At 36.9% G+C, this 16,234-nt stretch overlaps 1 pseudogene; it reads right to left on the bottom strand.

Annotated features, from left to right (window-relative positions):
• Positions 1-13,779: 13,779 nt before the first annotated feature.
• LOC117918051 lies at positions 13,780-15,618 on the bottom strand (annotated as a pseudogene).
• Between the last annotated feature and the right edge of the window lie 616 nt (positions 15,619-16,234).

Here is a 16,234-nt window from a genome sequence, read left to right as displayed (position 1 = left end):
TCAACTTACAGATACTCCTTGGTTAAGCAACTTGAATTTGATGTAATGTTTGCAAATTGAAAAATCTCCAGGAGTTTCACCCAATAAGGAGCATAGATTCAGTGACGAATGCCATTAAAGACGGAGCAAACCACCGTGACAGAACATGAAAAAAAACTAGTGTGGTAGAGTCTTCAAATGTAAGAAAGCATGTGGCAAGGCACAGGTTTTGGTGTGTATAAAGAAACACTCTCATCTCTAACAAAACCGGTGACTGCACTTCCTGAAACCACTATCTCTTCGAGCCCAAACAAATTTATTGATAATAAAAAGAAATCTTAGCAATAACCCCAAGTTAGGGAAGTTGAGAGGCTCTCTCTCTCTCTCCTCTCTTTTTTTCTCTCTCCTGTTTTTATCTTACTTGTGCATTAAGCTACTAGTCCCTCACCTCTTCAGTGATGTCCTCCGGTATGGCAAAGCCGCCGCCGCCACTCAACGTCTTGGGAAGCGTTTGCATCTGAGTAGGAGCTAAAACCTTAGAAAATTCCAAAGCCGACATGCTCCAGGAGCGAGAGAGAAAATCCATGGGCTTATGAGGGGTCTTCGACGGCGAAAAAAGACAGTATCCGATTTCCAAAGATCACTGATGGTTTGTCCATTAGGGGCTAGTTCATAATCATCTCCATCTCATTAGCAATTTTCATTCCTTGAAATATAGGTGGTAAAGCTCAAGGTGAATGCTTTAAATCTAGCTGAATTGATTTTGCATTTTGGAGCTTGTTGGGTAATGATAGGCCTTACTATGTTCTTCATAGTCTCACAAATTGCCCGGGTGTCTTTGGAAACAAGCACTAAGGAGTTTTTGAAATTAATTCAACTAGAAAACGAACTATAGGATCCTGGACATCAATGGATTGCAAGTAGATGAGGAAATAATGCTCACTCATAAGCGCAGTTAAGGTCCCCATAGCACTTCTGTAAAGTTTGTTCTAGCTCTGGTCTCTGAACTTCCTTCCATGCATGTCATCACTGCTAGTGTTGTATAAATAGACTCCAAAATGCAGGAAAATTGCACGATGGATCCAAAGCTTGGGTTTGCATTCTGATATTGCCAAATCTAAACACTCATTTTACTTTCAATGGAAGACCCATCAGTAACCTCAATGTACAACTTCATCACGGACTCAGCAACTTGGCCATTGATAACCTCATCCCCACCATCAACAAGAAACAGAGCAAGAAACGAAAAGAAATAAAATAACTAAATAAAAAAATATATACAAAAAAAAAATAGAGTAAGAACTTGGCTTTATGTCATGGTCCGTCCAAGAGCAAGGAGTTGGTGGGATTTAGAGAAAATAAGAGCATGATCTTGGTGTATCTAGTTCAAGGAATGAGTGATGCATCGGATATTTCCAAGAAAAAACAAAAAATACCTCAAAATAAACCAAAACAGAGCATGCATGTATAGAATCAAACTCGACAAGGGAAATGAGTGGCCCTTGATGTCCACTCCAATCAACAAAGCAATACTCATAATAGTCATTGGAAACTGGGAACAAGCAATGCGAAAATTAGAGACAAGAAGCTTGAGGTGGATTTACCTGGAATACTCACTCATAAACCCCAAAGTTGTCTCGCTTCCAGCTCCATTTTTTCCTTTCTCAATCCGCTAGATATCTCCCTTGTTTTTCTTCTTTTTTGGTATCTCTCCCTTCTTTTATTCAACCTCTTTCTTCCCCTCTAAGCCTTCACCAATTCCATTGCTCACCGTTTAGCAAAAAGGTCTCCATTCTCAACCACCACCATGCCGAGGTAGTGATGTCTTTGCCACATGTCTCAGCAGCTTGCTCCTATAAAAGCCATCCCCCCCACTCTAACAACATGCTGCCATTTGCTAACATCCATTTCTAAATGTAGCACATGCTCCTCAAAACTCTACCAATTGGAAAAAGAAAATGGGAGCAAAAGCATGGTTTTCCAAATAGGGGTCTACACAAATATAAGAAAAGTAAAATAAAATGTATTAAAGACTGTACTTAACCAATTTAGCTATGGAACCAAGGATAAAATTTTCAATTTTAATGGATATATTGGTAACTTAATTTTACGTATATATTGGGATTTATCAAGAAATATTGATGGTATTTTGACATAAAATATAGGTGAAGTAAAAAACTAATTAAATTCGTGAAAATATTGGAAAAACTTTTAAAAAATAATATAAGTAATAATACATATATTGTGATTGATATATGAAGAAATTGATATATAAATAATATAATTTATGATATTTTATAATAATAGGTAATATTTGAAAATGCATTTAATAGTACAATAACAATTAGGGTCTTACTACGGTACCGAAAAGCACTTTTCGGTACCATACCCACTTTTTTGGGCTAATAGGGTAGAGACACATGGCATGCTAAATTAAAAAAAAAAAAAAACAAAACCTCTTCTTCAAGTCACCCAAGCGGTTGCCATGGGAAATAATCCCATGCAACACACATTGTTACATTTATTACATTAACCAATTATAAATTTGTTTAATGTAATTATTTTGTTTAGGAAATTTGTTTTATGAAACAGAAAAATAAAGAAAATTTTGAAAAAATAAATTACTGTTTATTTATTTTTGTACTATAAAGTGATTAAACCCCACATAAAAATTAAATTTCAAATAAATAAAAAAAATTATAAAGAATTTGGTGATATAATTTATAAATTAAGGAAAAGTAAATTTAATTTATTTTAACATCAAATAATTTGTTGACAAAAATTTGACGAATATTTGAAGTGTGAAAAGCAATATAATTGGTTTATGAAGTTAAAAAAATGGGAAAACTATAACTAAATTTTATAAAATATATATTAAATTAAAATTAAATTAGTTGTGTACTAATTATTAATTGAGAATATATGATTAAATTATTTCTTAGATTTTCAAAAAAATTGGTTGAAATATTGAAAATACGAAAAAGGTATAATTACTAACAATATGGAAATCCAAACCCCTCACATATTTTTTCGGTAAATTTCCATTTTGAAATTTTCGATCCATTTCACACCCTCAAAATGTATTGAATTTTTGAGTATTTTTTTATTTGGATTTTTCCGGAAATCATTTGACCACCCTAAGTGTAATGAACTTATTTAAATAATATCCAAGTCATATTAAGTTCCAAAAAAGTTTAAAAACTTCAAACAAGTGGAGAATCTGGAGGGTACGAAGCATATGAGAATTCCTCACATTCTTCGTACCTTTGTGAATTTTTTAGTATTTTTGGATTTGGATTTTTCCGGATATCATTTGATCACCTACCAAGTGTAACAAACTAATTTAAACAACATCCAAGCCATATGATATCCCAAAAAATTTTAAAAACTCCAAAGAAGTGGAGAATTGGGAGGGTACGAACAATGTGAGGATTCCTCACATTCTTCGTACCCTTGTGAATTTTTTAGTATTTTTGGATTTGGATTTTTCCGGAAATCATTTCACCACCTCCTAAGTGTAATGAACCTATTTAAACAATATCCAAGCCATCTGAAGTCCCAAAAAAATTTAAAAACTTCAAACAAGTGGAGAATTGGGAGGGTACGAAGAATGTGAGAATTCCTCACATTTTTCGTACCCTTTTTAAATTTTTAGTATTTTTGGATTTGGATTTTTCCGGATATCATTTGACCACCTTCTATGTGTAACGAACATATTTAAACAACATCCAAACCATATGATGTCCCAAAAAGTTTTCAAAACTCTAACGAAGTGGAGAATTGGGAGGGTACGAACAATGTGAGGATTCCTCACATTCTTTGTACCCTTGTGAATTTTTTAGTATTTTTGGAATTTGATTTTTCCAGAAATCATTTCACCACCTTCTAAGTGTAATAACCTATTTAAACAACATCCAAGCCATATGATGTCCCAAAAATTTTTAAAACTCCAAAGAAGTGGAGAATTGGGAGGGTACGAACAATGTGAGGATTCCTCACATTCTTCGTACCCTTGTGAATTTTTTAGTATTTTTGGATTTGGATTTTTCCGGAAATCATTTCACCACCTTCTAAGTGTAACAAACCTATCTAAACAACATCCAAGCCATATGATGTCCCAAAAAATTTTAAAAACTCCAAAGAAGTGGAGAATTGGGAGGGTACGAACAATGTGAGGATTCTTCACATTCTTCGTACCCATGTGATTTTTTTAGTATTTTTGGATTTGGATTTTTCCGGAAATCATTTCACCACCGTCTAAGTGTAACGAACCTATTTAAACAACATCCAAGCCACATGATGTCCTAAAAACTTTTCAAAACTCCAAAGAAGTGGAGAATTGGGAGGGTACGAACAATGTGAGGATTCCTCACATTCTTCGTACCCTTGTGAATTTTTTAGTATTTTTGGATTTGGATTTTTCCGGAAATCATTTCACCACCGTCTAAGTGTAACGAACCTATTTAAACAACATCCAAGCCACATGATGTCCCAAAAAGTTTTCAAAACTCCAAAGAAGTGGAGAATTGGGAGGGTACGAACAATGTGAGGATTCCTCACATTCTTCGTACCCTTGTGAATTTTATAGTATTTTTAGATTTGGATTTTTCCGGAAATCATTTCACCACCGTCTAAGTGTAACGAACCTATTTAAACAACATCCAAGCCACATGATGTCCCAAAAAATTTTTAAAACTCCAAAGAAGTGGAGAATTGGGAGGGTATGAACAATGTGAGGATTCCTCACATTCTTCGTACCCTTGTGAATTTTTTAGTATTTTTGGATTTGGATTTTTCCGGAAATCATTTCACCACCTCCTAAGTGTAAGGAACCTATTTAAACAACATCCAAACCATATGATGTCCCAAAAAATTTTAAAAACTCCAAAGAAGTGGAGAATTGGGAGGGTACGAACAATGTGAGGATTCCTCACATTCTTTGTACCCTTGTGAATTTTTTAGTATTTTTGGATTTGGATTTTTCAGGAAATCATTTCACCACCTGCTAAGTATAACGAACCTATTTAAACAACATCCAAGCCATATGATGTCCCAAAAAATTTTCAAAACTCCAAAGAAGTGGAGAATTGGGAGGGTACGAACAATGTGAGGATTCCTCACATTCTTTGTACCCTTGTGAATTTTTTAGTATTTTTGGATTTGGATTTTTCCGGAAATCATTTCACCACCTCCTAAGTGTAACGAACCTATTTAAACAACATCCAAACCATATGATGTCCCAAAAAATTTTCAAAACTCCAAAGAAGTGGATAATTGGGAGGGTACGAACAATGTGAGGATTCCTCACATTCTTCGTACCCTTGTGAATTTTTTAGTATTTTTGGAATTGGATTTTTCCGGAAATCATTTCACCACCTTCTAAGTGTAACGAACCTATTTAAACAACATCCAAGCCATATGATGTCCCAAAAAATTTTAAAAACTCCAAAGAAGTGGAGAATTGGGAGGGTATGAACAATGTGAGGATTCTTCATATTCTTCGTACCCTTGTGAATTTTTTAGTATTTTTGGATTTGGATTTTTCCAGAAATCATTTCACCACCTTCAAGCTTAATGAACCTATTTAAACAACATCCAAGCCATATGATGTCCCAAAAAATTTTAAAAACTTCAAAGAAGTGGAGAATTGGGAGGGTACGAACAATGTGAGGATTCCTCACATTCTTCGTACCCTTGTGAATTTTTTAGTATTTTTGGATTTGGATTTTTCTGGAAATCATTTCACCACCTCCTAAGTGTAATGAACCTATTATTAACGCACCTTCTCATAAAATATATATTCGCTTGCACGCAACTAAAGGTTGGTTTATATGGATGTTCGTTTACCACAATGATGTCCCTTCTAAGAAAGAGCAATTACATGTAGCAAAATGCCAAATGGCCTATCAATACACGAATCTATGGAGGAAACCGAACACTTTACAACTGATACAAGGAAATATGAATCGGTTGACCGGTTATCTTCTACCGGTTGCTTACTTATCTCAACCGGTGGCCACTTCCCCTTTGATAATGCAGCAACCAAAATGGGCAGTGGCTACCGGTTGAGATAAGTATGCAACCGGTTGAAGATAACCGGTCGACCGGTTCATATACTTCATTTAGTTTTCATTCAGGTATGTGATATGGCGATGAGATCAAGACAAATGACTTTTCTTTGTTACTATTCCCAACATAGATAAAGACATAGGCTTACCCACAGACAAGCTCACATCAAACACCAAACAATAGTAATGTGATCCTTAAAAAACCCAACCTTATCATGTATAGATCTCAAAAGAGTTGCATAATCACGAACCAAGTCCTTAACAACCAAGGTCTCCACGTTAACTTTTGCTTATGCCTCGCACCCTAATATGACTATTCATAATAAACTAGGTTCGGCAAGCTCAACATCTATAGAAAACTACATCACTATAGATAATTCATAAAAAACAAACAACTTAACCTTTGAAGTTTGGTCCTTCAAACAGAGGAGCAAGACAAGAAACAAGCACTCAAATAATCATCATTTCTAGTTACCCTTCTCCTTAAAAATAACATCCACTCTTCAAACTCTTTATCTAATAAGAAGCGAAGGTTAAAGGGCATTCCCGCGATTGTAAGACTTCCATCAAATGTTCATATAGTAGTTTATGGAGTTTTAGGGTTCCATAAAAAACTTTTGAGATTGAAAGGAGTAAATATGATTTCAATTTTCACCAGAGTTGCCTTTGAAAGAAAGCATTGTAGGGTTCATTTGGAATGTTGGAATATGAAATAGGAATTTGGAAATTCATTCCATTTCTCATTCATTAATCTGCTTAGCATATAACTAGAAATAGGAATAGGAATAAGAAATTCATTATCAAGAAAATTAAAACCCGGTCTTGTAAGAATTTTGATTCTTCTCTTGCACATATGGTATAATGATTCACCTACATGTTCATTCTCATTCTATTCCTATTCCTGCATGCCAAATGGACCCACTCCTGAGCCGTGCTTTAACATAATGTCACGACAACCCTATAATTCTAAGGCTCGATCAAACGGTCAGTTAAACAGTAACAGCTATAATACCTACACCACCATTGGACCAGCTGCTAGAAGCAGCAGCTGCACGGTTGTCATGGATGCTAAGCTGCTTTCTGAGCTTTGCAAGAAGAGAGGACTGTTTCTGATTACGCTCCCTCCTTCGTTTCACATTCTGATCCTCCTGAAGTAGTTCTTGAATCCTTGCGGTGCTTTGGGCACTGAGAACCAATGTATAAACAATTGCAGTTTTTTTAATGAAAAAAAATTCAAACGGGAAAAGAGAAGATATTGAATAATTAAGGTAGTGTTTAAGTGTCAGCTTCATGATGTGTTAAAAGCAAAGACACCATTCATCATGCAACCAATTCATGTAAAAATTCTTTAAGATACCAGTTCACCCCCCCTCTCACAACCTGTCAAGAGGATAGAATATATATTTTTCCTTTTTATTCTTTAGATATTCTTCATGCATGTTGATGGAGAATGGTGTAATTTTTTTCCCATAAAACTCATTCTCTGCTATAAATGAAGCCAAAATAAATTCCATAACATATATAATTTCTATGTAATAGCTAAAGATACTTCAATATCTTTGTATTGTGCTCATATTCCATCACTAGGGATGCAAAGGCATCAACAGAATTGAAGTGAGTGGTATGTGGAACCCAGGTAGTGAGTTAGTTCCAAGTTAGGGAATTACAGGTGGCGGGAGATTTCTTGGAATTGATTTTATGAGGTGCAATATAACTGAGGTGGAAAAGATGAGAGCAGGATGAATCATTGAATGATTCTAAATGTGGCTAGTCCTTACTCCTTACTCCCATCTTTATTGCCTAGCATATGTGCTGCATCCCAGCATAAATGCTGGCCTCATAGGAGACAATATTTCAATAGCTGATTAGCTGTTTGGGTAGCAAGAGGGTCTAGGGAGTTCTGAATTGCCTTCTCTATTATATGTTCTGTTTTAGTTTCCTTAATCTGAGTATTCACTCTCTTTTACATGATTTGTACCCTCTTGGCCACTTCCTCTGAGAGTTTATGCTATCTATAAAAAAATTTACCAACACAAACAACCAAAAGTATTCCGATAGTAAAGCATTCATATTTCCTCTTTTTGATAACATATATATTAAGGTTTTTAGAGAATTGTGTGTTTCCATATGGCAAAGAGTACCAACCTGACAGAACTGTATAACTGATTAAGCATATCTTTCTTGGAAATATCTACTTGGCAAAGGACAACTGCCTGCTCAACCACAACAGGTAATAAAGAATACTAAGAGAACTTCCTTGAATTGTGTGTTTCCATAATGGATTGAAGAAAACAAAATACATGTGTTTTTGACACTCCTCGACCGGTCTCGACCGGACAGGCTCCACCGGTTGAGCCGACTGTCCATAGCCTCGATCGGTTGAGCTTTTTGGCCCTGACAACCTTCCTTTTGAAATTCCTTTCTTTTCTACTACTTAGGCAAGGTCTTTAGGTGAATTAATATGCCACTTTTGAATCAATTTGCCTAAGGTATGTTTGATAACACTCGGGTTTTAAAGAAAATCAAGTTTTAAAGAATAAACCGAGTTTTCTAAGATGCATGAAAAGGTATGAACATCCTAAGTGCACTCGTGCTATCATCCTACATTCATTTCCTATGATCTCAAGTCTTCCAAGCGTCTTGCTCATGTATCCATTTGGTCATTTGATGAATTTTCGAGTTTATACTTGAGATTCTTAAACATTTAAAACAATTAGTCACTTAACCATGGTTTGTTGTCATCAAAACCCGATTAGGGGCACCCTTGGGCTAACAATCTCCCCCTTTTTGAAGATGACAAACCTTGTTATCTAGGAGAGAAGAAATCTCCCTCTCAATCCAAACATGGATCAATTAAAGCGAAAATTTTAAATGACATGCAAAATTTCAATAGGAGACAATGTGAATTCTGAAAATATCATATCATATATAATAATATTGCATATACACAACACAAGACTAATGATATGGAAATGTCATAAAGAAACATCATAAAGAAACGAAGGGGGGGAGGGGGGGGGGGGGGGGTCTCGAAGATATCAAGGCAGAGGTAGAGGAAACACTGAGCGAAGGTAGGCCATCATCTCCTCATGCTGCTGATCCATACGCTCCTCAAGACGCCCAAGTCTCTGATCGAGATGCTCAAATTGAGAGGTGAAGCCGGTCTGATACTCATCTATGCGATCCTCCATAGAGTGGAAACGAGTATCATTGACGACTGCAAGCTCCTCCATACGAGTCCCGAGAGAACTGATTTGAGCGGATAAATCCATCCAATGCGCATGATCAGGTGCGTCAGGTGCCTGAAATGGTATCTCTGCGTGAGAAGGCTCAGATGGTCCAGCTGTGTATGCCAGCTCAGATATCATCGGCTCAGGAGGAGGAATGTCACACTCAGGCATGCTGTGCTCAAAGTCCCTCTGAGGGTCTAGCCCACCCTTCATCTCTCGAATCTCGGCCTCCTCCTTATTTCCAGGGTGCATCTGTCCCTGTCCCTGGTCCTGTGCCGGTGGTCGCTCAGCTCTCCTGATCTAAGAGCCATCAGGGGCCTTCTCAAACTTCATCCGTCCCAAAGACTGCTCGTCATATGTGTCATACGTGGTTGGGGCCTCGAAATCTGTCTCGCGGCTCAAATCAACCCCCGCATCCTTGAATACTCTCATGAGGAAGCGACCATAGGGGAGCACGCGAGTCTTGCTCTCACAGCAAGATATCATATGCATCATCATCAGGTACCCGACATGAATCCGTCTCCCTGTCAAAATGGAATCCACTATGAAAGCCTCGAGGTAGGATACCTCATCTCGATGTCCGCCGCGTGGCAACAGAATGGAGCAGACCATGTGATGCAGGATACGGCTGATCACTGTCAGGCTATGTGCAGAGGGTTTCCCCATCCCCTGGGCATCAACAAGTCCACACAGCCTCTGAATAGCCTCTCTGGGCTCAAATCCCGGTACCGTGGGCCACACCTTGGACTCATAACACCCTGAGTCCAACTGATGGTATATCGAAAATCCGGCAAATGCTCTCCGGACTCAAGGTGATCTCAACTCCTCTGACAGTGGAAGTGATCGGTCCTCCAATCCCGTAGGTCACCTGTGAGTAGAAAGTGCGAATCAGAGTCGGGAAGATAGGCTCCGAAATAGTCACCACTGGCAGCCATCTCATCCGTCCAAATATCTCCTCAAATCCAAAGTACTTAAGCTGGGAGAAATTGATGCTTCTCCCTGGAACAACTTTCCTCTGGGCGAATTTTTGTTTATATCTCTGGTAGTCTTCGATAGAGCCGAAAAGAGTGGTGTCATACCTCGCTATTCGGCGAGCCTCGGACTGATCTGGTTAAGATGGCTCAGCAGGCCGCTTGCCCTAAGCCCTGGAAGCGGCTGACTCTCGCCTAGGCGCCATCCGAAAGGCTGAGATGAAGGAGACGAGGCTGAAGAGAGGGATGCACACACACCTGAAAGCCCTCAAGCGCGGGAAGACACTGACACAAGCTCTGACGCGCCAACTGAGGAGGAAATCGCCCAAATGCGAAGCCCTGAGTCCCAAAATCCAAAACCCTAGCCTCCACAATCCAATCCGTACCTCTCAGAAAGTTGTAATGGCGTAAAAAATCCCTTGAGGGCAGTTGGAACGGCACAAGGGTTGAAGAACCAAAAGAAATGGGTGAGAAACTGAGGCGCGGGAGGCGCTTTAAATTCTCACCCCCGACGAACCGGTCAACCGGTTTGTAACCCGGTCGACCGCCTGGTCGACGGTCAACGCGGTCAATGCATCGATTTTTGTCCATTTCCTTGTCTCGTGATCCTCCCCCTACCCTTTTCAGTTGAAATCCCCAATTTTTGTCTTCACTCACTCTCTTGTAGTTGCTTTGTCAAACTGATTTCATAAGTCATTAATGACCATAAGAGTTCTCTTCCATAGGTAGCTTGGTCAAATCTTTAGCTTCTTGAATAGCGGTGACCTTTGTATGCCACTTTGAGGGGAGAGACCTCAATATCTTCATCACCTGTTCGGATTCATTTATGACCCTTCAGGTCAAGTGAAGGGTGAATCTGATTTTAGATACAATTTACCTTTATATTTTAAAATTAAAAAAATAAAATGAAAGAGTTTTTTTCTTCTTTTTTTCTTCTATTTTCCTTTTATGGACCACGGTTGAAAGTTGAATCAATGATCACAAAAATTATCAAATATTATGGTATTAGAATTTAAGCAAGACCCAATCAAAATAAAATTAAATTAAAAATAAAATCTAAATAAAAAATAAAAAAGATATAAACTAAATTTTTCTAAATTTGATCTCTATTTATTAAAACTTATCACCAATTTACACTTAACTAGTTTTTTTTTTTTTTCATATCTTAGTTATTTTTAAAATTTTCATAAAACCACTATCTTATTTTAACTCTAATTTTTTTTAATATTTATAAATAATTTTTTCTTTTAACCTTTTTATATAAATTTTACATTTCATAATTTCTAAATTGATATATTGTTTTTGTTGATTTTCTTATAGATTCTAACTTTAATATTGAAAATTTATTAGTAAACATAAAAAAATGACATACAATTGTGTTTAACTACTAATATAATATAAGATTATTACAAACATATATATTCAAGCTTGTTTAGTTTAAAGTTATAGACCTTATGAAAAAATAAACAAAAAATGAAGAAAAGACAAAAACAAAAAAAATTTATTTATTAAAAAAATCATACAAGACAAATTAATATATGAAAAGAACTAAAATTATTATTATTATTATTATTATTATTTTTATTATTATTATTATTGAATTTCAAAAATGTTAACTTCTTTTCGAACTATATTTATTAATTAAAAAAATAAGTTTTTATGGATACACGAATAACTCGTTATTTTGACATAAAATATTGGTAAGACATAATTAATCAGAACTTTAAAAAAAATGATAGAAAAAAAAGTAATATGTATGTAGGGGCTGTTTTATTAAACAAATTGATATTTATGTCAATGATATTAATAAGCCTAAAAGAATAGAGGACAAATTCAAACGAAGCCCCCATCTTAAACTCAGTTCCACTAGGCTTGCTACAACTCGATCCTGCCAAGACCATACCAAGCTTCATAAACAGGAAATATCAATCTACTTAAGAAAATTGTCAACAAGAGTCCACGTCTACTCCTTCAATTAATCCTCTATCACAACTCAGCTTTCCATGTAGTTGGAATCAATTGGAGCTAGAAGTTGTTGTAATGGACTTTATTACTTTTATAAGCATATTTGGTAATTTTGGGGCAAAATTCTCATTGCGTCTCTTAATTTATACTCTTCAAATCCTTCATTGAACACTTGCTTTTTTGAAATTGTTCGTATTTAAAGATGGTTAGAAGAGTTGGTAACTGCATTTGTGGTGATGGATGATACAAACATTGATCAATTGTATTTTAAATTTTTATCCTTTTATGAAAAATAAAATTAAAGCTTCAGAGTATAAAACATTGTGTTTTTAATATTTGAGTTGATTTATGATCAATCAAATTAAAGGGTAACAATTTATGTTGAATCCAAATTTTAATCACATTTGTGAATGTTCATGATTTTTCAAACAAATTTTAGTCATTAGATGAGTTTCAAAACCTTAGGGTCTTCCGAAGAATGATCAAGGTTTGTGATCCAAATGCAGACACATATACAATGATGATAAAAATGTTTTGTGAGAATGATAAGCTAGAGATGGCTCTTAAAGTGTGGAAATACATGAGGTTGAAGCAGTTTGTTCCTAGCATGCATACTTTTTCAGTTCTTATTAATGGACTGTGTAAAAAGGGTAATGCTTCCAAGGCTTGCATCTTATTGGAAGAGATGATAGAGAAGGGTATTCGGCCATCAAGTGTGACATTTGGGAAGTTAAAACAATTACTTATAAAGGAAAGGAGAGAAGATGTACTTGAATTTCTTCAAGAGAAAATGAATCTCTTGGTCAAGGAGCCTTTATGTGATCAAGAAATTATTGCTAATGAGCTAAATATACTGATCAATGTTGCTCAGTAGTCCGTACCTGCAATGGAGAATTCTGGAGTTGAAATGCCTGGGAACCACCCCTAACTAATAAGAGTGGCATTTGTTAATTACAGGTCAGTGTTTTTAACTTTTTTTCCCGGATTTTATTTGAAACTTCAATTGGTCATTTAACTAGTTGCTTATTTTTAATTTTTTTCATTTGAACCTGTATTTAATGTCCCTTTTTCTCGTATTTATACATATTTTATTGTGCTTATTTAATGGAGAACTACACTGTTATACATCCTTGTACATCTTTTGGAAATAAAATCATTCTTATTGTCAAAAGATGTTAGTGAAAGTTGAAAACAGAATCTTTTGGTGATCATTTTTATGATTTTTAGTTGAAGATAATGCTGTTTTCATTAGTTGATTAATGAGTCAAAATTTTTCTAAGATTTATAGCAAAGCTCTTTTTTAATCTAGGAAACCATGTAGTTCTTTAGTATTGAAGGAATGCAATCTTGTTTCTATCATAAAATTCTGTGTACATAAAATTCTGTGTACACATCGAGGGTTGCAGTATACACTTAAAGAATGGAAAAATAAAAAATAAAGAAGAAAAATATGCAACACAGCAACCTCTGAAGAGCTGATTTGGGAGGTGGTGGTTCCTACCTACCAGGGTACATATTTGAATATTTTTCACTTGGAAAAAGCTTTCCAAGCTTTGCAGATCAAATTTAGATCGTACTCATGCTTGTGTTGGGTCTTGATTTCTCATTTGTTAAAAAACTACGCTGCAAAGAAGATCGAAACGCCTCGTGGCTAAGAGGCCATGGCCTGTCTGGTAATCTTGGAATGTCAATATCACCTTGCAACATCTTTAGAGCCTCTGCAATGGTAGGTCTAAAAGCCACCATCACATGTGCGCAAAGAATCCCAACGAGAACAAATCTCTCCATGACACCTTTTGGCCCTTCCTTTCTTATGAAGTCGTCAAAAACCTCTTCCACTTTTCCTGATTTCACAAGCATCCAAGCCCAATCTGTGATCAAAACCATGGAAGAACTTGATGTTTCCAACACCTTCCTCCCACTCATAGTTTCAAGAATCACGATCCCAAAGCTGTAAACATTGTTTTTTTCTGTTAATTGTCCATAGAGAGCATACTCTGGTGCTAGATATCCATGTGTACCAGCTACCCTTGTGGTGAGATGAGACTGACCTTCTCTACTTTGCTTGGCTAACCCACAATCTGCCACTTTTGCTTTCATTTCCAAGTCCAAAAGTATGTTAGTCGTCTTTATATCTCGATGATAAATGGCAGGTTTAATTCCATCATGCAAGTAAGCGAGCCCTTTTCCTATGTCAAGAATTATATTCTTTCGCTGAGGCCAAGTTAGTTCCTTCCTCCTATTGCTAGAGTTGAAAAGATGATCACTTAGGTTACCATTCAACATGTAATCACAAACAAGATATCACCTTTTACCTTTACAGTCGTCACTTGTAACGCAGCAACCCCGAAGAGAAAGAAGGTTCCTGTGCCTTATTTTGCTTATGATCTCAACCTCATTGGAAAATTCCTTATCCCCTTGAGAATCCAAATCAAGAATTTGTTTCACTGCAACTAAAGTGCCATCAGAAAGGGTGCCCTTGTGTACAACCCCAGATGCGCCCTGGCCAATAAAATTCTTCTGTGAAAATCCATCTGTGGCTCGTTCAATTTCAGCGATACAATACCATTTTACACCAGTGTTCGGTAAAACTCTAGCCTGTATGCTACTCACAAATTCTTCATGGAAGGCGTTTTTCTTCTTCTTTTGCCAAATCCTGTACAACACTACTGATCCCAAGGCAAACAAAACAACCAGAAAAACACACAAGAACCCGAAAATCAATTTGAATAAAGTCTCTTGGCTCAGATGATTAGAGGTTTCACCAGTTTTGGAGTTTGACAAAGGCAAGCCTAGTATGCAAGCAGCAGTCATGCCATCCTGAGGGCCTAACTCATTAACAATGCCTACAACATACAGAATAGTGAAGTAAAAGCATTTAGTGGAATTTGGAGCAAGAGCCTGCAACTGGGAATTCACCTTCATCCCAGCATCGAGGCAAGAGCCGCACTGGACAAGTCTAGTCAGGTCCTTGCAAGATGAATCCAAGGCAGTCTTTTCCCCAACCCTTTTGATCCAATCTTCTTTCGTGATGATTCCAGCACAGCTCGAGGAATTAGCAACAAACTGAGTCGAGTTCTTGAAGCATAGAGAGACTAAAGACGGTTGGAACGCCATGGAAAAGAGCCTAGTCTTCAATTCTGAGAGGCAAGAAGATGAGACAGCAGCAGTGGAGAGCTGAAACATGGAAGTTTCTTTCAGGTGCTGTGCAAGGCCCATGCCAAAGAGACTGAGAAGGGCCATGCAGCAGTGGTCTTGATCCCCACCGCGGCACGAAGAGGTGTCCCATGGGTAGGTCTCGACATAGCCAAGATCTATGGGACAAGAAGAAGATGCAGAATCAACTGAGAAGACGCATAGAGAGAGGAAAACAATGGAAGAGATCAAGAATACGAAGGTGCCCATGTTTTCCTCTCAAAATCATGCAGTGGGGATATGTTGTGGAGGCTTTATACAAAAAGTGATGGAACCATCAACATTGGCTGCTCTGCGAGTCAAAAGGCACGTTTGCAATAGAGGAGTTGAATCACCTTTATTCTAAGGTTCCAACGAGAAACACAAAGTGAAGGAAATTTCGTTGTTTGGCATGTATTCAAAGTTTTGCTGCAACATTTATCTGATACATTTTGGAGGGGTCAAATGTATTAAAGCTGAACCGGTCGACCGGTTATATGCAACCGGTTGACCTGTGAACTCGACCGGTAGACACTGGTCATTTCTTGATGCACGTCCCAAAATGGCCAGTGGCTACCGGTTGCAAACCAAGTTGCGACCGGTTGAGGCTGTTTCTCGACCGGTTGACACTGCCACTTTTTTTTGCATTTTTCAAAATGGGCACTTGCTACCGGTAGCAAAACAAACTACTATCGGTTGATGCATTGCCTCAACCAGTTGAAACTGCCCAAGTTTTATGAAAAAAAAATATAGTAGGTTGACCATATTCGTAGACATTATAGTAGATTAGACCAAGGGAGGAGAATACATACGTTTTACGAGGAACCAATACTCAATATAACCTTCC

Source organism: Vitis riparia, chromosome 7, assembly GCF_004353265.1.
Source record: "Vitis riparia cultivar Riparia Gloire de Montpellier isolate 1030 chromosome 7, EGFV_Vit.rip_1.0, whole genome shotgun sequence".
NCBI classification, from domain to species: domain Eukaryota; kingdom Viridiplantae; phylum Streptophyta; class Magnoliopsida; order Vitales; family Vitaceae; genus Vitis; species Vitis riparia.
The sequence above is the reverse complement of the archived record's forward strand: the minus strand, read 5'-3'. Positions and strand labels throughout refer to the sequence as shown.